Genomic DNA, 22,848 nt, shown 5'->3' on the forward strand with positions numbered 1-22,848 from the left:
GACGTGAAGCCTGATTCTCTGCTATGACATGCAGACTGATTCTCTGCTGACATGAAGCCAGATCCTCTGTTACGGGACCTCTCTCCTCTGCCTGGGTGCTGGGCCTAAATTTATGACAATGGACTGTTGCAGTGGTGGCTGACGTGAAGCCTGATTCTCTACTATGACATGCAGACTGATTCTCTGCTGACATGAAGCCAGATCCTCTGTTACGGGACCTCTCTCCTCTGCCTGGGTGCTGGGCCTGAATATATGCCAATGGACTGTTGCAGTGGTGGGTGACGTGAAGCCTCATTCTCTGCTATGACATGCAGACTAATTCTCTGCTGACATGAAGCCAGATTGTCTGTTACGGGACCTTTCTCCTCTGCCTGGGTTCTGGGCCTAAATTTATGAAAATTGACTCTTACAGTGGTGGGTGACGTGAAGCCTGATTCTCTGCTATGATATGAAGACTGATTCTCTGCTGACATGAAGCCAGATTGTCTGTTACGGGACCTTTCTCCTCTGCCTGGGTTCTGGGCCTAAATTTATGAAAATTGACTCTTACAGTGGTGGGTGACGTGAAGCCTGATTCTCTGCTATGATATGAAGACTGATTCTCTGCTGACATGAAGCCAGATTGTCTGTTACGGGACCTTTCTCCTCTGCCTGGGTTCTGGGCCTAAATTTATGAAAATTGACTCTTACAGTGGTGGGTGACGTGAAGCCTGATTCTCTGCTATGATATGAAGACTGATTCTCTGCTGACATGAAGCCAGATTGTCTGTTACGGGACCTTTCTCCTCTGCCTGGGTTCTGGGCCTAAATTTATGAAAATTGACTCTTACAGTGGTGGGTGACGTGAAGCCTGATTCTCTGCTATGATATGAAGACTGATTCTCTGCTGACATGAAGCCAGATTGTCTGTTACGGGACCTTTCTCCTCTGCCTGGGTTCTGGGCCTAAATTTATGAAAATTGACTCTTACAGTGGTGGGTGACGTGAAGCCTGATTCTCTGCTATGATATGAAGACTGATTCTCTGCTGACATGAAGCCAGATTGTCTGTTACGGGACCTTTCTCCTCTGCCTGGGTTCTGGGCCTAAATTTATGAAAATTGACTCTTACAGTGGTGGGTGACGTGAAGCCTGATTCTCTGCTATGATATGAAGACTGATTCTCTGCTGACATGAAGCCAGATTGTCTGTTACGGGACCTTTCTCCTCTGCCTGGGTTCTGGGCCTAAATTTATGAAAATTGACTCTTACAGTGGTGGGTGACGTGAAGCCTGATTCTCTGCTATGATATGAAGACTGATTCTCTGCTGACATGAAGCCAGATTGTCTGTTACGGGACCTTTCTCCTCTGCCTGGGTTCTGGGCCTAAATTTATGAAAATTGACTCTTACAGTGGTGGGTGACGTGAAGCCTGATTCTCTGCTATGATATGAAGACTGATTCTCTGCTGACATGAAGACAGATTCTCTGTTACGGGACCTCTCTCCTCTGCCTGTGTGTGTGCTGGGCCTAAATATATGCCAATGGACTGTTGCAGTGGTGGCTGACGTGAAGCCTCATTCTCTGCTATGACATGCAGACTAATTCTCTGCTGACATGAAGACAGATTCTCTGTTACGGGACCTCTCTCCTCTGCCTGTGTGTGTGCTGGGCCTAAATATATGCCAATGGACTGTTGCAGTGGTGGCTGACGTGAAGCCTCATTCTCTGCTATGACATGCAGACTAATTCTCTGCTGACATGAAGCCAGATTGTCTGTTACGGGACCTCTCTCCTCTGCCTGTGTGTGTGCTGGGCCTAAATATATGCCAATGGACTGTTGCAGTGGTGGCTGACGTGAAGCCTCATTCTCTGCTATGACATGCAGACTAATTCTCTGCTGACATGAAGACAGATTCTCTGTTACGGGACCTCCCTCCTCTGCCTGGGTGCTGGGCCTAAATATATGCCAATGGACTGTTGCAGTGGTGGCTGACGTGAAGCCTCATTCTCTGCTATGACATGCAGACTAATTCTCTGCTGACATGAAGACAGATTCTCTGTTACGGGACCTCTCTCCTCTGCCTGGGTGCCGGGGCCTAAATATCTGAGAATGGACTGTTCCAGTGGTGGGTGACGGGAAGCCAGATTCTCTGCTATGGAACCTCTCTCCAATTGATTTTGGTTAATTTTTATTTATTTAATTTTTATTTTAATTCATTTACCTATCCACATTTGTTTGCAGGGGATTTACCTACATGTTGCTGCCTTTTGCAGCCCTCTAGCTCTTTCCTGGGCTGTTTTACAGCCTTTTTAGTGCCGAAAAGTTCGGGTCCCCATTGACTTCAATGGGGTTCGGGACGAAGTTCGGATCGGGTTCGGATCCCGAACCCGAACATTTCCGGGATGTTCGGCCGAACTTCTCGAACCCGAACATCCAGGTGTTCGCTCAACTCTACTCATGAGCTAAAAGTAAGTGTTTGCTGAGAACCAGCATCACAATTATTGCATCCTGGGCCTGGAAAAGAGTCAAATCTACTTGAGAAGAGTCATGGTTAGTCATAATCTCCTGCTCTCGATGCCCATCTGCTGATGATTGGCAGTTCTCTCCTAGAAAGAAAGAGAGAGAACTAGGTAGAAGATTGTCAATCATCAGCAGGTGGACAGGGAGAGCAGGAATTCAGGATTAACCATGACTCTTCTCAGGTGGCCATGACTCTTTTCCAGGCCTAGTCTGCAATGATTGTGATGTTTGTTCTCGGCAACCACTTACTTTTAACTTATAAATGACAGCTGAAATCAACTCGCCTGTCTGTACTTTATTCTGCTGTTAGTATTGGCTACATAAAGTTAATGACAGGTTCTATTTAATAATGTGCCCGCAGGTAGTAGTAAAAAGTAAATAATCATCACTGACCTACATATACAATGGGGTGGGACTCTGTTTGCCATGTCGTAACACATAGCCTACACCCTGAGGGTTTGTATGAGGGAGAATAAATTATATGCTAAGTTGAAAAAATTTGTGTTTGCTGTTCAGGAACTGCAGTTTCTGGGTTACTTACTGTAAAGAATTAAAGTCCAGCAATTCTAAATAGAATTATATGTAATGGGTTAAGGGGTAGAGTAAGTACTGAAGTCCAGCTAGGCAATAACCCTTTGTAGAAGGATTACACTTTTAATAATAAATGCCACAACAAAAGATCCACTGATGTCCCGAGGTGCAAGGATCCACCAGAGAAGAACATACTAATTACCTTGATTGGGGAACTATCCCTAATTGCATGCCCTGAGGCTAGACCCTCTGCCCAGGGGCGACCCCTAATGGTGGGGACCCCCTGCCCTCGATCCTAGTCTAGCGACTCCTGTAATGCCCTATAAAAAATAGGCTAGTAGTTATCAGACTGTCGGTGGACCAATGCACATCCAGACAAAATGGACCAAACACACAACAAAATGTGCACACTGTACACAACCCTAGTGGTGATCTCACCAAGAGGTACAGGGTACATAAGACTAACTTGCTAAAACGACACCCTATTCTGATATCACAAATAAAATAGATTGGCACAACCCTAACGCGTTTCCCCCATGGTGTGGGATCATCAGGGGGTAAATAATTTTATATATATCGTATCGTTAGATGAAAAATAGTAAAGACTGAGAGAAGTAGAGCGGATGGAGGCCCCAGAATATACTAGGGTATCCATATATTAGAGACCGTTCAACTATCAGTGGTGTCAATTCACAAACAAAAATAAATATAAAAAAATTGGATCAGTTGGTGCTCATAGGAGGGGAGAGAGGACGAATTAATATCAAATTCACTGGCACGTGGATCCAAGTCTCGCATAGGATGATTTAGAGGTAAGTATCTGCAAGGAGAAAAAGATACACATATATGTATATATATATATACATACATATACATATACACACACACACATATGCATATGCACACAGATATGAACACCTCCAAAACTTATTAGGTGAAACACCGCCACCACAGTTATGAACCCCATCAAGGGGATAACTCACGGTGTCCAAGGATCGTGCAGTATATATGATAGACACAGTTTGTCCTACAAGGCAGGACTTCCCGACTAAACGTCACCATACAGATAATGGTGTCCACCGCATCCATATATGATTAATGATGGGATAGACTAAAACAAAAGCAAATATAGTATTGCTAATGAATAGGGATGAGCGAACTCGAACTGTATAGTTCGGGTTCGTACCGAATTTTGGGGTGTCCGTGACACGGACCCGAACCCGGACATTTTCGTAAAAGTCCGGGTTCGGGTTCGGTGTTCGTCGCTTTCTTCGCGCTTTTGTGACGCTTTCTTGGCGCTTTTTGAAAGGCTGCAAAGCAGCCAATCAACAAGCGTCATACTACTTGCCCCAAGAGGCCATCACAGCCATGCCTACTATTGGCATGGCTGTGATTGGCCAGAGCACCATGTGACCCAGCCTCTATTTAAGCTGGAGTCACATAGCGCCGCCCGTCACTCTGCTCTGATTAGCGTAGGGAGAGGTTGCGGCTGCGACAGTAGGGCGAGATTAGGCAGATTAACTCCTCCAAAGGACTTGATTAACTGATCGATCTGCAGCTGTGGATCATTGAGCTGCTGATCCTCAATTGCTCACTGTTTTTAGGCTGCCCAGACCGTTTGTCAGTCACATTTTTCTGGGGTGATCGGCGGCCATTTTGTGTCTTGTGGTGCGCCAGCACAAGCTGCGACCAAGTGCATTTAACCCTCAATGGTGTGGTTGTTTTTTGGCTAAAGCCTACATCAGGGTGAAGCTGTCACACCAAGTGCATTTAACCAGCAATAGTCTGTTCATTTTTTGGCCATATACAAAATCAGGGGCAAGCTGCGCCTGTCACCAAGTGCATTTAACCCTCAATGGTGTGGTTGTTTTTTGGCTAAAGCCTACATCAGGGTGAAGCTGTCACACCAAGTGCATTTAACCAGCAATAGTCTGTTCATTTTTTGGCCATATACTAAATCAGGGGCAAGCTGCGCCTGTCACCAAGTGCATTTAACCCTCAATGGTGTGGTTGTTTTTTGGCTAAAGCCTACATCAGGGTGAAGCTGTCACACCAAGTGCATTTAACCAGCAATAGTCTGTTTATTTTTTGGCCATATCCCAGTCTAATTCTGTCACTAAATCCATACCGGTCACCCAGCGCCTAAATACTAGGCCTCAAATTTATATCCCGCTAAATCTGTCCTTAGTGCTGTAGCTGGGCGAGTTATTTAGTGTCCGTTCAAGCACATTTCTTGTTCTGGGTTGAAATACAATTCCCAATTTAGCAATTTCATAATTTAGTGGTTTCTGCTATATCAGAGCTATTTGAAATCTATCCCTAAAAGGGTATATAATATTCAAGGTGCACATTGGGTCATTCAGAATAACTTCACACACACCCGCTACTGTGTATTTCCAAGTCTAATTCTGGCACTAAACCCATACCTGTCACCCAGCGCCTAAATACTAGGCCTCAAATTTATATCCAGCTAAATCTGTCCCTAGTGCTGTAGCTGGGCGTGTTATTTAGTGTCCGTTCAAGCACATTTCTTGTTCTGGGTTGAAATACAATTCCCAATTTAGCAATTTCATAATTTAGTGGTTTCTGCTATATCAGAGCTATTTGAAATCTATCCCTAAAAGGGTATATAATATTCAAGGTGCACATTGGGTCATTCAGAATAACTTCACACACACCCGCTACTGTGTATTTCCAAGTCTAATTCTGGCACTAAACCCATACCTGTCACCCAGCGCCTAAATACTAGGCCTCAAATTTATATCCCGCTAAATCTGTCCCTAGTGCTGTAGCTGGGCGAGTTATTTAGTGTCCGTTCAAGCACATTTCTTGTTCTGGGTTGAAATACAATTCCCAATTTAGCAATTTCATAATTTAGTGGTTTCTGCTATATCAGAGCTATTTGAAATCTATCCCTAAAAGGGTATATAATATTCAAGGTGCACATTGGGTCATTCAGAATAACTTCACACACACCCGCTACTGTGTATTTCCAAGTCTAATTCTGGCACTAAACCCATACCTGTCACCCAGCGCCTAAATACTAGGCCTCAAATTTATATCCCGCTAAATCTGTCCCTAGTGCTGTAGCTGGGCGAGTTATTTAGTGTCCGTTCAAGCACATTTCTTGTTCTGGGTTGAAATACAATTCCCAATTTAGCAATTTCATAATTTAGTGGTTTCTGCTATATCAGAGCTATTTGAAATCTATCCCTAAAAGGGTATATAATATTCAAGGTGCACATTGGGTCATTCAGAATAACTTCACACACACCCGCTACTGTGTATTTCCAAGTCTAATTCTGGCACTAAACCCATACCTGTCACCCAGCGCCTAAATACTAGGCCTCAAATTTATATCCAGCTAAATCTGTCCCTAGTGCTGTAGCTGGGCGAGTTATTTAGTGTCCGTTCAAGCACATTTCTTGTTCTGGGTTGAAATACAATTCCCAATTTAGCAATTTCATAATTTAGTGGTTTCTGCTATATCAGAGCTATTTGAAATCTATCCCTAAAAGGGTATATAATATTCAAGGTGCACATTGGGTCATTCAGAATAACTTCACACACACCCGCTACTGTGTATTTCCAAGTCTAATTCTGGCACTAAACCCATACCTGTCACCCAGCGCCTAAATACTAGGCCTCAAATTTATATCCCGCTAAATCTGTCCCTAGTGCTGTAGCTGGGCGAGTTATTTAGTGTCCGTTCAAGCACATTTCTTGTTCTGGGTTGAAATACAATTCCCAATTTAGCAATTTCATAATTTAGTGGTTTCTGCTATATCAGAGCTATTTGAAATCTATCCCTAAAAGGGTATATAATATTCAAGGTGCACATTGGGTCATTCAGAATAACTTCACACACACCCGCTACTGTGTATTTCCAAGTCTAATTCTGGCACTAAACCCATACCTGTCACCCAGCGCCTAAATACTAGGCCTCAAATTTATATCCCGCTAAATCTGTCCCTAGTGCTGTAGCTGGGCGAGTTATTTAGTGTCCGTTCAAGCACATTTCTTGTTCTGGGTTGAAATACAATTCCCAATTTAGCAATTTCATAATTTAGTGGTTTCTGCTATATCAGAGCTATTTGAAATCTATCCCTAAAAGGGTATATAATATTCAAGGTGCACATTGGGTCATTCAGAATAACTTCACACACACCCGCTACTGTGTATTTCCAAGTCTAATTCTGGCACTAAACCCATACCTGTCACCCAGCGCCTAAATACTAGGCCTCAAATTTATATCCAGCTAAATCTGTCCCTAGTGCTGTAGCTGGGCGAGTTATTTAGTGTCCGTTCAAGCACATTTCTTGTTCTGGGTTGAAATACAATTCCCAATTTAGCAATTTCATAATTTAGTCGTTTCTGCTATATCAGAGCTATTTGAAATCTATCCCTAAAAGGGTATATAATATTCAAGGTGCACATTGGGTCATTCAGAATAACTTCACACACACCCGCTACTGTGTATTTCCAAGTCTAATTCTGGCACTAAACCCATACCTGTCACCCAGCGCCTAAATACTAGGCCTCAAATTTATATCCCGCTAAATCTGTCCTTAGTGCTGTAGCTGGGCGAGTTATTTAGTGTCCGTTCAAGCACATTTCTTGTTCTGGGTTGAAATACAATTCCCAATTTAGCAATTTCATAATTTAGTGGTTTCTGCTATATCAGAGCTATTTGAAATCTATCCCTAAAAGGGTATATAATATTCAAGGTGCACATTGGGTCATTCAGAATAACTTCACACACACCCGCTACTGTGTATTTCCAAGTCTAATTCTGGCACTAAACCCATACCTGTCACCCAGCGCCTAAATACTAGGCCTCAAATTTATATCCCGCTAAATCTGTCCTTAGTGCTGTAGCTGGGCGAGTTATTTAGTGTCCGTTCAAGCACATTTCTTGTTCTGGGTTGAAATACAATTCCCAATTTAGCAATTTCATAATTTAGTGGTTTCTGCTATATCAGAGCTATTTGAAATCTATCCCTAAAAGGGTATATAATATTCAAGGTGCACATTGGGTCATTCAGAATAACTTCACACACACCCGCTACTGTGTATTTCCAAGTCTAATTCTGGCACTAAACCCATACCTGTCACCCAGCGCCTAAATACTAGGCCTCAAATTTATATCCCGCTAAATCTGTCCTTAGTGCTGTAGCTGGGCGAGTTATTTAGTGTCCGTTCAAGCACATTTCTTGTTCTGGGTTGAAATACAATTCCCAATTTAGCAATTTCATAATTTAGTGGTTTCTGCTATATCAGAGCTATTTGAAATCTATCCCTAAAAGGGTATATAATATTCAAGGTGCACATAGGGTCATTCAGAATAACTTCACACACCCGCTACTGTGCATTTCCAAATCTAATTCTGTCACTAAACCCATACCTGTCACCCAGCGCCTAAATACTAGGCCTCAAATTTATATCCCGCTAAATCTCTCGTTACCGCTGTCCTGTTGTGGCTGGGAAAGTTATTTAGTGTCCGTCAAAGCACATTTTTTGTTCTGGGTTGAAATACAATTCCCAATTTAGCAATTTCATAATTTAGTCGTTTCTGCTATATCAGAGCTATTTGAAATCTATCCCTAAAAGGGTATATAATATTCAAGGTGCACATTGGGTCATTCAGAATAACTTCACACACACCCGCTACTGTGTATTTCTAAGTCTAATTCTGTCACTAAACCCATACCTGTCACCCAGCGCCTAAATACTAGGCCTCAAATTTATATCCTGCTAAATCTCTCGTTAACGCTGTCCTGTTGTGGCTGGGAAAGTTATTTAGTGTCCGTCAAAGCACATTTTTTGTTCTGGGTTTAAATACAATTCCCAATTTAACAATTTCATAATTTAGTGGTTTCTGCTATATCAGAGCTATTTGAAATCTATCCCTAAAAGGGTATATAATATTCAAGGTGCACATTGGGTCATTCAGAATAACTTCACACACACCCGCTACTGTGTATTTCTAAGTCTAATTCTGTCACTAAACCCATACCTGTCACCCAGCGCCTAAATACTAGGCCTCAAATTTATATCCTGCTAAATCTCTCGTTAACGCTGTCCTGTTGTGGCTGGGAAAGTTATTTAGTGTCCGTCAAAGCACATTTTTTGTTCTGGGTTTAAATACAATTCCCAATTTAACAATTTCATAATTTAGTGGTTTCTGCTATATCAGAGCTATTTGAAATCTATCCCTAAAAGGGTATATAATATTCAAGGTGCACATTGGGTCATTCAGAATAACTTCACACACACCCGCTACTGTGTATTTCCAAGTCTAATTCTGTCACTAAATCCATACCGGTCACCCAGCGCCTAAATACTAGGCCTCAAATTTATATCCCGCTGAATTTGAATACAATACATTGTGCCAAATAATATATTTGTTGTTGTGGTGAACCATAACAATGAGAAAAACATCTAGTAAGGGACGCGGACGTGGACATGGTCGTGGTGGTGTTAGTGGACCCTCTGGTGCTGGGAGAGGACGTGGCCGTTCTGCCACATCCACACGTCCTAGTGTACCAACTACCTCAGGTCCCAGTAGCCGCCAGAATTTACAGCGATATATGGTGGGGCCCAATGCCGTTCTAAGGATGGTAAGGCCTGAGCAGGTACAGGCATTAGTCAATTGGGTGGCCGACAGTGGATCCAGCACGTTCACATTATCTCCCACCCAGTCTTCTGCAGAAAGCGCACAGATGGCGCCTGAAAACCAACCCCATCAGTCTGTCACATCACCCCCATGCATACCAGGGAAACTGTCTCAGCCTCAAGTTATGCAGCAGTCTCTTATGCTGTTTGAAGACTCCGCTGGCAGGGTTTCCCAAGGGCATCCACCTAGCCCTTCCCCAGCGGTGAAAGACATAGAATGCACTGACGCACAACCACTTATGTTTCCTGATGATGAGGACATGGGAATACCACCTCAGCATGTCTCTGATGATGACGAAACACAGGTGCCAACTGCTGCGTCTTTCTGCAGTGTGCAGACTGAACAGGAGGTCAGGGATCAAGACTGGGTGGAAGACGATGCAGGGGACGATGAGGTCCTAGACCCCACATGGAATGAAGGTCGTGCCACTGACTTTCACAGTTCGGAGGAAGAGGCAGTGGTGAGACCGAGCCAACAGCGTAGCAAAAGAGGGAGCAGTGGGCAAAAGCAGAACACCCGCCGCCAAGAGACTCCGCCTGCTACTGACCGCCGCCATCTGGGACCGAGCACCCCAAAGGCAGCTTCAAGGAGTTCCCTGGCATGGCACTTCTTCAAACAATGTGCTGACGACAAGACCCGAGTGGTTTGCACGCTGTGCCATCAGAGCCTGAAGCGAGGCATTAACGTTCTGAACCTGAGCACAACCTGCATGACCAGGCACCTGCATGCAAAGCATGAACTGCAGTGGAGTAAACACCTTAAAACCAAGGAAGTCACTCAGGCTCCCCCTGCTACCTCTTCTGCTGCTGCCGCCTCGGCCTATTCTGCTGCTGCCGCCTCGGCCTCTTCCTCCGCCTCTGGAGGAACGTTGGCACCTGCCGCCCAGCAAACAGGGGATGTACCACCAACACCACCACCACCACCTCCGTCACCAAGCGTCTCAACCATGTCACACGCCAGCGTTCAGCTCTCCATCTCACAAACATTTGATAGAAAGCGTAAATTCCCACCTAGCCACCCTCGATCCCTGGCCCTGAATGCCAGCATTTCTAAACTACTGGCCTATGAAATGCTGTCATTTAGGCTGGTGGACACAGACAGCTTCAAACAGCTCATGTCGCTTGCTGTCCCACAGTATGTTGTTCCCAGCCGGCACTACTTCTCCAAGAGAGCCGTGCCTTCCCTGCACAACCAAGTATCCGATAAAATCAAGTGTGCACTGCGCAACGCCATCTGTGGCAAGGTCCACCTAACCACAGATACGTGGACCAGTAAGCACGGCCAGGGACGCTATATCTCCCTAACTGCACACTGGGTAAATGTAGTGGCAGCTGGGCCCCAGGCGGAGAGCTGTTTGGCGCACGTCCTTCCGCCGCCAAGGATCGCAGGGCAACATTCTTTGCCTCCTGTTGCCACCTCCTCCTTCTCGGCTTCCTCCTCCTCTTCTTCCACCTGCTCATCCAGTCAGCCACACACCTTCACCACCAACTTCAGCACAGCCCGGGGTAAACGTCAGCAGGCCATTCTGAAACTCATATGTTTGGGGGACAGGCCCCACACCGCACAGGAGTTGTGGCGGGGTATAGAACAACAGACCGACGAGTGGTTGCTGCCGGTGAGCCTCAAGCCCGGCCTGGTGGTGTGTGATAATGGGCGAAATCTCGTTGCAGCTCTGGGACTAGCCAATTTGACGCACATCCCTTGCTTGGCGCATGTGCTGAATTTGGTGGTGCAGAAGTTCATTCACAACTACCCCGACATGTCAGAGCTGCTGCATAAAGTGCGGGCCGTCTGTTCGCGCTTCCGGCGTTCACATCCTGCTGCTGCTCGCCTGTCTGCGCTACAGCGTAACTTCGGCCTTCCCGCTCACCGCCTCATATGCGACGTGCCCACCAGGTGGAACTCCACCTTGCACATGCTGGACAGACTGTGCGAGCAGCAGCAGGCCATAGTGGAGTTTCAGCTGCAGCACGCACGGGTCAGTCGCACTACAGAACAGCACCACTTCACCACCAATGACTGGGCCTCCATGCGAGACCTGTGTGCCCTGTTGCGCTGTTTCGAGTACTCCACCAACATGGCCAGTGGCGATGACACCGTTATCAGCGTTACAATACCACTTCTATGTCTCCTTGAGAAAACACTTAGGGCGATGATGGAAGAGGAGGTGGCCCAGGAGGAGGAGGAGGAGGAGGAGGAAGAGGGGTCATTTTTAGCACTTTCAGGCCAGTCTCTTCGAAGTGACTCAGAGGGAGGTTTTTGGCAACAGCAGAGGCCAGGTACAAATGTGGCCAGCCAGGGCCCACTACTGGAGGACGAGGAGGACGAGGATGAGGAGGAGGTGGAGGAGGATGAGGATGAAGCATGGTCACAGCGGGGTGGCACCCAACGCAGCTCGGGTCCATCACTGGTGCGTGGCTGGGGGGAAAGGCAGGACGATGACGATACGCCTCCCACAGAGGACAGCTTGTCCTTACCCCTGGGCAGCCTGGCACACATGAGCGACTACATGCTGCAGTGCCTGCGCAACGACAGCAGAGTTGCCCACATTTTAACCTGTGCGGACTACTGGGTTGCCACCCTGCTGGATCCACGCTACAAAGACAATGTGCCCACCTTACTTCCTGCACTGGAGCGTGATAGGAAGATGCGCGAGTACAAGCGCACGTTGGTAGACGCGCTACTGAGAGCATTCCCAAATGTCACAGGGGAACAAGTGGAAGCCCAAGGCCAAGGCAGAGGAGGAGCAAGAGGTCGCCAAGGCAGCTGTGTCACGGCCAGCTCCTCTGAGGGCAGGGTTAGCATGGCAGAGATGTGGAAAACTTTTGTCAACACGCCACAGCTAACTGCACCACCACCTGATACGCAACGTGTTAGCAGGAGGCAACATTTCACTAACATGGTGGAACAGTACGTGTGCACACCCCTCCACGTACTGACTGATGGTTCGGCCCCATTCAACTTCTGGGTCTCTAAATTGTCCACGTGGCCAGAGCTAGCCTTTTATGCCTTGGAGGTGCTGGCCTGCCCGGCAGCCAGCGTTTTGTCTGAACGTGTATTCAGCACGGCAGGGGGCGTCATTACAGACAAACGCAGCCGCCTGTCTACAGCCAATGTGGACAAGCTGACGTTCATAAAAATGAACCAGGCATGGATCCCACAGGACCTGTCCGTCCCTTGTCCAGATTAGACATTAACTACCTCCCCATAACCATATATTATTGGACTCCAGGGCACTTCCTCATTCAATCCTATTTTTATTTTCATTTTACCATTATATTGCGAGGCTACCCAAAGTTGAATGAACCTCTCCTCTGCCTGTGTGCTAGGCCTAAATATATGCCAATGGACTGTTGCAGTGGTGGGTGACGTGAAGCCTCATTCTCTGCTATGACATGCAGACTGATTCTCTGCTGACATGAAGCCAGATTGTCTGTTACGGGACCTCTCTGCTCTGCCTGTGTGCTAGGCCTAAATATATGCCAATGGACTGTTGCAGTGGTGGGTGACGTGAAGCCTCATTCTCTGCTATGACATGCAGACTGATTCTCTGCTGACATGAAGCCAGATTCTCTGTTACTGGACCTCTCTCCTCTGCCTGTGTGTGTGCTGGGCCTAAATATATGCCAATGGACTGTTGCAGTGGTGGCTGACGTGAAGCCTCATTCTCTGCTATGACATGCAGACTGATTCTCTGCTGACATGAAGCCAGATTGTCTGTTACGGGACCTCTCTGCTCTGCCTGTGTGCTAGGCCTAAATATATGCCAATGGACTGTTGCAGTGGTGGCTGACGTGAAGCCTCATTCTCTGCTATGACATGCAGACTGATTCTCTGCTGTCATGAAGCCAGATTGTCTGTTACGGGACCTCTCTGCTCTGCCTGTGTGCTAGGCCTAAATATATGCCAATGGACTGTTGCAGTGGTGGCTGACGTGAAGCCTCATTCTCTGCTATGATATGCAGACTGATTCTCTGCTGACATGAAGCCAGATTCTCTGTTACGGGACCTCTCTCCTCTGCCTGTGTGTGTGCTGGGCCTAAATATATGCCAATGGACTGTTGCAGTGGTGGCTGACGTGAAGCCTCATTCTCTGCTATGACATGCAGACTAATTCTCTGCTGACATGAAGACAGATTCTCTGTTACGGGACCTCTCTCCTCTGCCTGGGTGCCGGGGCCTAAATATCTGAGAATGGACTGTTCCAGTGGTGGGTGACGGGAAGCCAGATTCTCTGCTATGGAACCTCTCTCCAATTGATTTTGGTTAATTTTTATTTATTTAATTTTTATTTTAATTCATTTCCCTATCCACATTTGTTTGCAGGGGATTTACCTACATGTTGCTGCCTTTTGCAGCCCTCTAGCTCTTTCCTGGGCTGTTTTACAGCCTTTTTAGTGCCGAAAAGTTCGGGTCCCCATTGACTTCAATGGGGTTCGGGTTCGGGACGAAGTTCGGATCGGGTTCGGATCCCGAACCCGAACATTTCCGGGATGTTCGGCCGAACTTCTCGAACCCGAACATCCAGGTGTTCGCTCAACTCTACTAATGAATCATTCAACACCTAGAGAAACCACCGACATCAAGAGGATAAGAATACCTATGGGTCTGCAGTCAGGTACAGTTAAAGGCTGATGTCAACCTGACAATCCCAGATCGCATTTTCGACCCTAGGAGTATAGGGGACCAGAAAATGATCTCCTTTACAGCCCGGATGGTTATGGTTGCCTAATTGTATATAAATAGTAATCCAGTTTAGGGATCTATCGGAGTGTTTATGTACAGATAAAGAGGTCCTTCATACAATTCAAACCCAATGACATGGTACCAAAGGACCCCCACAAAGAATTATCAAGGAAGATGATAATTGGCACAAATCAAGGGAAGGGGGAGAGGGGGGAAAAATAATTGAATATGAGGGGTGAGATACGAGAGCGAAGAACATCTAGTGTAACTTATACATAGTCATGATCATCAATAGCTACAAGCCCTCATTATAATAAATCAGGGGCTTGTCAGAGCTTCAGTGAAACAGATAATGTTCACTAAACACGATAATTAATATTCTGGTGTTTCGCACACCAAGCCCAGTAAGGGGGGCCACAAAGTTCAAACGAGCCTTAAGATTGCAAGGGAGTTAAGGGAAGGGAAAGGGGGGGGAAGGGAGGGGATAGAGGGGGTTTAAAGGATGTAGCCAGAGTCCAGATGGATTCAGGATAAGTAGAGGGCCAAAAAAAATCGATAAACAGACAAGTGACCCAATCATAGAACAACAATGCAAGTCACAGAAAACATGAAAAGGTTAACCTTTCATTGAGTCCTCGGGGGGATTGTGGGGAACACCAGGACTGGCTCTTATTGAGACCTACAATGGACAGGCCACCCACCTGGGGCTGATGTTTATTCTATCAATAATGCATCTAACTCTATCCCATCATTAATGATATATGGATGCGGTGGACACCATTATCTGTATGGTGACGTTTAGTCGGGAAGTCCTGCCTTGTAGGACAAACTGTGTCTATCATATATACTGCACGATCCTTGGACACAATACTTACTTCTAAATCATCCTATGTGAGACTTGGATCCATGTGCCAGTGAATACGATATTAATTTGTCCTCTCTCCCCTCCTATGAGCACCAACTGATCCAATTTCACGGTACTTGAAATTATACCTCCTTCTCCACGCGGGGGTGATTGGGATAGGAGGATCCTACAGAGAGAGAGCGAATGGATCCATAGACTCCGATCCCAATCCCCCCGAGGACTCAATGAAAGGTTAACCTTTTCATGCTTTCTGTGACTTGCGTTGTTGTTCTATGATTGGGTCACTTGTCTGTTTATCGATTTTTTGGCCCTCTACTTATCCTGAATCCATCTGGACTCTTTCTACATCCTTTAAACCCCCTCTATCCCCTCCCCCCCCTTTCCCTTCCCTTAACTCCCTTGCAATCTTAAGACTCGTTTGAACTTTGTGGCCCCCCTTACTGGGCTTGGTGTGCGAAACACCAGAATATTAATTATCGCGTTTAGTGAACATTATCTGTTTCACTGAAGCTCTGACAAGCCCCTGATTTATTATAATGAGGGCTTGTAGATATTGATGATCACGACTATGTATAAGTTTCACTAGATGTTCTTCACTCTCGTATCTCACCCCTCATATTCAATTATTTTTCCCCCCTCTCCCCCTTCCCTTAATTTGTGCCAATTATCATCTTCCTTGATAATTCTTTGTGGGGGTCCTTTGGTACCATGTCATTGGGTTTGAATTGTATGAAGGACCTCTTTATCTGTACATAAACACTCCGATAGATCCCTAAACTGGATTAATATTTATATACAATTAGGCAACCTTAACCATCCGGGCTGTAACGGAGATCATTTTCTGGTCCCTGTGACAGATCCATCTGTATAGACCTATATTGCTGGTTCGTCTGTTTGCCTTCATTTTGCTGGATTTCCTGTCCGTATGCCCCTGTTTGTGTGTTTCCCCACATACCGATTGGAACTACTGAACGGATGGCCACCCAGGAGAAGAGTGTGCTGCTAGTGTTCTGGTTCTGGCCAAGCTGCCAGTTCGGTTGATGTACTGCTCCAAATTAATTAAGATACGTGCACGGAGAGATCAGACAGACAACCCACTGTGGAGTTAAACAGGATCTCTGGTTTATTTCTGAAAACAGCAGACAATACATAGGTTTTTACGACAGGAAGAAGTGGGAGGGGGGTGTAAGATAAAGTATATCTTTTCTATTGGCTATGAACTCTATACTTTTCTGTAACCTTGACGGCCAGAGGGAATTCCTCCCCCCTCCCCCCTTGCTCATGGGTGAAACCGTTACTTCTTCTTTCTTTGTAACTGCTTGCTTGAGCTGAACGGAAACCACAAAGAAACACATGATAAAAACACAAAGTAAGATTCTAGTTTATAGGTGTTGGCTGAATGCCTGGCCGCCATCTTAGCTAAACATAGTCCTCAACAAGCAAGTATCTATTTTGTATCAATAGTCCATAACAGTCCCCCCTTGGAAACTTGATTGTAGACTTTCCCTTCGCCTAGCGAATCCCCTGGGTATACCATTCGTATCCTCTTCACCCGCAGTGGCGACAACCTACCCCTTATAGGTAGGCTCCCGGTTGCTCGGACTTGTGGTAATACCCTGGAATTCATCTCACCCTATCTCAGCCAGGCATCATTGTGAGGAGGGGGAGCTGTGTTGAACGATGTTTCCTTCTGTCCTTCCTCATCGTAGAGGAGCATAATAGGTCGTTCATCAGTTTTCTTCATTCTTTTTGAAAAGCGGGTCACACAAATAAGAACAAGCTTAATCACTACATATATCACCAATATTATTAGGGCTACCTGCAATATTACCTGGACAATTCCCATGAGCCAACCCCCAATACCTTTGAACCAGTTATTGGGGTTAAGGGAAGAGAAGGTATCAGACCACCATGTATCTTTATCAGCTTTATGTGCGTCCAGCCATTTATCTCTTAAATCCGCCATCTTCTCTATATCCACCTTAACTTGCAAATTACCCTGCGGGTCTATGTAATGGCAACAAGAGGGTCCCACAATCTGGCACATACCTCCATCTTTAGCTGTAACATAATCTAGAACTAATGTGTGTTGGTTGGTGACAATGATTAACTGGTTTTGCACAATGTTCGAGGTATTCATAAGTCTCATCACTTCCCATATTTGGTCATCCAGGTAGTCTGTTGCTACTACCAGATGATCCCACATCTGCGCTATCATGGGATATATGAAGATGGAACTAACAATTTTGTTGGTAATGCTCATCTCTACTACATGTGGCTTGCCATTTGGTCTGGGTGTGTTATCTTTGGCCCTACGATACAAGGTGTGTTTAGGTACTGCATTTATGTCAATTTCAGAGTGTGGTACTATAAAGGTAGCAGGAGTAAGCTTGGCGATGGTGCACAGTCCTGTGACATTCTCGGATAACCATTTGTATGCTTTGTGTCCACAAACTAAGTATATGTCGTCTGCTGTGCCATTGAATAATCGGGTAATTAGTTTGGCTAATTGTGTCCCTTTCGCCAACTCATATCCTTTTGACTGACTTTCGGTGTTGTTAGCTAATATACCTGTCAGGAGATCCTGTACAGTACGGTTGTTACAGGGCAGATCCTTTCCGTTCTCAGCATCTATACCAATACACTGCATGTGGCTGTCTGTTTTTGAATCATTGCAACCTGAGTGTATGTGTGGACTAAATGTCATACCTTTGGTTTGTACTTGGAGACAATAACAGTGTGTCCAGCTAGGAAAACATGTGACATTAGCCCAGTGTCCCTCTTGCCAAGGAGTAGAGCTATAATCTACCGAGGGTCCTGATCTGTTTATCATGAGCCATGGGGCATCTGCCCACCCTGCAACAGGTAAGGCTACTTCCTTGTCCTTGTTTGTACTGGATTTAAATTGGTGTATACTAGTGAGAAAGATGGTAGAATTAGACAGGTCAATCAGTTCAGAAAGGTCCAGGGGTATTGCAAAATAAGGCATACTGGTTGAACTCACGGGACTGTGGGTACAGATCCAACAATCTCTCAGAGTTTCAGTCTCCTTCAACCCCTGGACTAAAATTTGATGGTGCCGTATCAGTGAATTGTCCCATTCATCACCCAGTGGCGTGAATACTGCAGATATGCCCACTGTCAAAGTCATGATCAGTATGTGAATCCTCATGGCTTATGGTTCCTGGGACGGTGGGACAGCCTTCACTCTTTTACAATGTGAAGTGTGGATCCAGGTGGGTCTCCCTTCGAGTTTCACAGAGGTTGGGGTGGTCAGCAACACCTGGTAGGGTCCCTCGTATCGTGGTTCGAGGGTGCTTCTGACCACCACCCACTCTCCAGGTTTGAGAGTGTGGCTTCCCTCTAGGGAGATAGGATCTGGAATGGAAGAGAAAACTTGTGCATGTATATTAGACAATTGCTTGCTCAAGGCTATCACATATTTTGCAACAGATTCATAATGCATTTGTAACTGTTGTGGGAAATACTGTCCCATTCTTGGCCCTGTTCCAAATAAGATCTCATATGGTGTTAGTTTGTGTGGGGGCCTTGGTGTATGCCTAACTGAAAAGAGGGTTATAGGCAAACACTGAACCCAATTAAGCCCTGTCTCCCTGGTCATCTTCAGCATTTTAGACTTTGCCACTGCTTTGGGGCCTGTATGGGGTATGATACGCCAGGTGTGACCCTACCATCTTCCAGACCTCTTGGGTTAGACTAGCAGTGAATTCTGAGCCCTGAACCCTCTCAATGACCTCAGGTACTCCGAACCTACAGACAAGCTCCTGCATCAGTTTTTTTGCAGTAGTGGTTGCTGTCTGGTTTCGGACGGGGTAGGCTTCTGGCCACCCAGAGAACAAGTCTATCACTACTAGCACATATTGAAACCCTTGGCACATTGGCATCTGGATATGATCGATTTGTATCCTCTGAAAGGGATATAAGGCTTTCGGGAGACATTTTCTGGGAGTGGGCTCGGTTCTGCCGGGGTTACACTCTGCACAGATGAGACACGCTTGAGTATGTCTCACCAGGACAGGGGTTATCCCTGGGGCCACCTATATTTTGTCAATTAGTTCTTTCATGATGGTTTTGGATTGGTGGGTGGGCCCATGGGCCACTGAGGCTATTAGGGGATAAAGAGCTCTGGGTAGGCAGACTCTCTTTCCCTGTGTCCAGAGTCCAGATTCTTCTTCGAGGGCTGATTCTTTCAGCCAGATTTCCTTTTCCCTGAGAGTGGCCTGTTTCTGCATTTGTTTCAGGAGGTCCCATGTGATTTCTTCTTGTTCCAGGTCTTCCTGTGTTATCATAATCTGGTCTGACTGGACTCTTTCCTCTTTCACTGCTGCTTCCTTGGCCGCTTGGTCAGCTAGGGCGGTTCCTCTGGCCTCAGGGGTGTCAGCTTGAGTATGGGCCTTTACTTTGATTACTGCCACTTGGTTGGGCAGGATTACTGCTGCCATTAGGGCTGCTACTGCTGCAGCATTCTTAATCGGGGTTCCTGCAGCTGTGATGTAATCCCGGGCCTTCCATATTAGTCCAAAGTCATGAACCACTCCAAAGGCATATCTAGAATCTGTGTAGATATTGGCAGTAGAGTCTTTTGCCATGAGGCAGGCTTCAGTGAGGGCAACGAGTTCAGCTTCTTGTGCTGACTGGTCTGGGCGCAATTGTCTTGCACACAGCACTTCATGCTCACTTGTGACTGCCATGCCTGTATGGAACTTCCCCTTGTCATCGGCATACCTTGAGCCGTCCACAAAGAGAATCCAATGAGGGTTTGTCAGAGGAGTGTCTTGGACTGATGGTGGTGTCCCTACTTCAGCTTCCATCATTGTGATGCAATCATGTTCTTGTTCCTTGTAAAGAGAGTCGGTTGAGGCCCATAGTTCTTCTTCCTGAAGATCCTCTTCAGCATGTAGATCAATAAAATCTTCAGAATCTCCATTATACTCCCCCCCTTGGAAGAGGAAGGAGTGCAGCAGGATTGAGGATGTGGCACCTCTGAATGGTGACATTATCTGGCAGAAGCAAACTACACTGAAGCCGGAGGTGGCGCTGTGCAGTGAGGTGTTTAGGTTGAGTCTGCTGGAGGATGGCAGAAATGTCATGGGGAGCCAGAATAGTGAGGGGATGACCCAGCACAACGTCAGATGTGACGTTTAGAAGAGAGCTGGCAGCATGGATAGCTCTGACACAGGAAGGGGCGGCTCTGGCTACCGGATCAAAACGCTTAGAATAGTAACCCAAGGTCCGATTGCGGCCACCATGAGTTTGAGTGAGGACTCCAGTAGCGTGACCTTGGCGTTCCATGACATACAGCCGGAAAGGAAGGTTGTAGTTGGGGATGCCAAGCGCAGGGGCAGATGCAATGGCGGCCTTTAATGACTGAAAAGCCTCTCCGGCCTCCATTGTGATCTGGAAAGGAGTAGCAGCATTACGAGGTATACAGTCATATAAGGGCTGCATGAGGACAGAAGCATCAGATATCCAAGGCCTGCAGTAGGAGTCCCAGAAAGGTTTGCAGCTGATGAGGAGTGTCCGGGAGTTGGATGTCAGAGATAGCCTTCTTCCTCGCCTCAGTTAGGTGCTTGTGACTTTGAGAGATGCAATGACCTAGGAAGACAACTTTGGGGAGACACAGTTGTAGTTTGGCTTGTGAGACTCAACATCCAGCAGAGGCTAAAAACTGGAGAAGTGAGACAGATTTTGTCATGCAGATTTGGGGAGAGACCGCACAGAGGAGAAGGTCATCCACATACTGGAGGAGTTCCACATCCGGGTGATCTGCTTGCCAGGGTTGCAGAACAGAGGACATAGCCTTGCTGAAGCAGGAAGGGCTGTTTTGAGCCCCTTGAGGCATAACAGTCCAGGTGTACTGTTTGCCTGCATGTGTGAAAGCAAAAAGAAACTGACATTCCTCATGTAAGGGAACAGAAAAGAATGCATTGGCCAGATCAATGACAGTGAAAGTAGTGGCAGTGGGTGGAATGCCAGCAAGGAGTGTGTGCGGATTGGGGACAATAGGTGTCTCAAGAACAGTAGCCTCATTGACAGCTCGGAGGTCCTCCACCATGCGGTACGTTGGAGACTGTCCTTTCTCCCTTTTCTTCCGTACTGGGTAAAGGGGTAAGTTACAGGGAGAAGTAGTGATCTTGATTGCCCCATTCTGCAGGAGGGCCTGCACCTGGAGGGTAATAGCATCCTGTTGTGAGATAGAAAGCGGATATTGCGCTTTGTATGGCAGAACCTTGGGATCCTTCAGGGTCACAGTGACCGGTGGGACATTGAGGCGTCCGATATCCTGGGGTCCTTTGGTCCAGAGAGTATCGGGGATGAGGTGCAAAATGGTTTGCAGCAAATCCCCTTGTTCATATGAGCCAGCGTCCTGAAGTGTGGTTAATGCCATAAGGAGGCAAGTATCCTCCGGGTGTAGGGCTGTACCGAGGGTGACTGTTCCATCCTCTTTGAACTGTATGTTAGCCTGGATTTTCTGAAGAAAATCAGAGCCTAACAGATTGAAGGGGCATGTTTGGCTGACAACAAACTGCGACATGACTCCTGCAGGGAGGTGGAGTTGGGGGGTTTTAGTCCGGGAGAATCTAGGGGGAGTGACTGTGAGTGGCTTGGTCACAGAGTTATGTTGCACAACTCCCTCTAGTCCAGAACAAGGTAATTGAATGTCAGTGAGCCAAGAATGAGGTACGGCAGTCTCACATAATACACTGCGGGCTGCACCAGTGTCCACAAGAAATGAAAGTTCCTTCCCTGCAACCTCGAGAGTCACTCGAGGGGTGGGACCGGTAGGAGGGGTAGAGACTGACATATATGGAATGTCCCCTCCCTGCACTGGTTTGCCAGCGTCCTATTGCGATGAAGGGGGCTGAGTGCCCCCCTGTCGCCGTTGATTGGTTGGCCACAGATGTTTGCTACGGCAGTGCCGTTTTATGTGTCCGGGCTTGCCGCACCCATAACAGACATAAAGGGGTGGGTGTTCTCCACAATCTTCTCCTGACATTACGGCTATCACAGCAGCACGGGTTTTCTTTGTGTTACTCTCTAGACCCTTTGCAATCTGCTCCAACATATCTAGTGTCAAGGATTTCCACTCGGGGCGACAGGTCACAAGGGCTTTGTTTATCTCTGGTCGTAGACCATCGATAAACGAGCGGGCCAAGAGTCTGAGATGAACAGGCTCATTCTGACTAAAACCCATGTCTTTGTAATTTTGTTTAATCCTCTGAGCAAATTTCTTGACAGTTTCAACTTTTTCCTGTGTCATATCCTGTAATGTCGTGGATTGGTCTGCTAATCTTGCTTTCGCCCATTTCTGTAGTTGTTCTATAAAGAATTCTCCAGACTCATGATCCCGGGGGTCAAAGTTAGCACCTTTAAGTTCAGGGATGTGGATTTGATCCATTATCAGTGTGGAGTATTCACCTGTCTTGTTTTCCACTATACTTTGCAGGTCCGACCATGTGCACCCATAGGTTTGATGCACTTGGGACAGTTTCCTGAAAAAGGGCATGGGATGGGTCTCAGGGTCAGGCAGTAAATTCACTATGGTGAATAACTGTTGTGGGGTGAA

General features: G+C 46.4%; 1 pseudogene; it reads right to left on the reverse strand.

The window, feature by feature from the left end:
• Positions 1-22,476, reverse strand: part of LOC122939393 — a 50,160-nt pseudogene extending 27,684 nt beyond the window's left edge.
• Between the last annotated feature and the right edge of the window lie 372 nt (positions 22,477-22,848).

The sequence above is a fragment of the Bufo gargarizans genome, chromosome 5, assembly GCF_014858855.1.
Source record: "Bufo gargarizans isolate SCDJY-AF-19 chromosome 5, ASM1485885v1, whole genome shotgun sequence".
Classification (NCBI taxonomy): domain Eukaryota; kingdom Metazoa; phylum Chordata; class Amphibia; order Anura; family Bufonidae; genus Bufo; species Bufo gargarizans.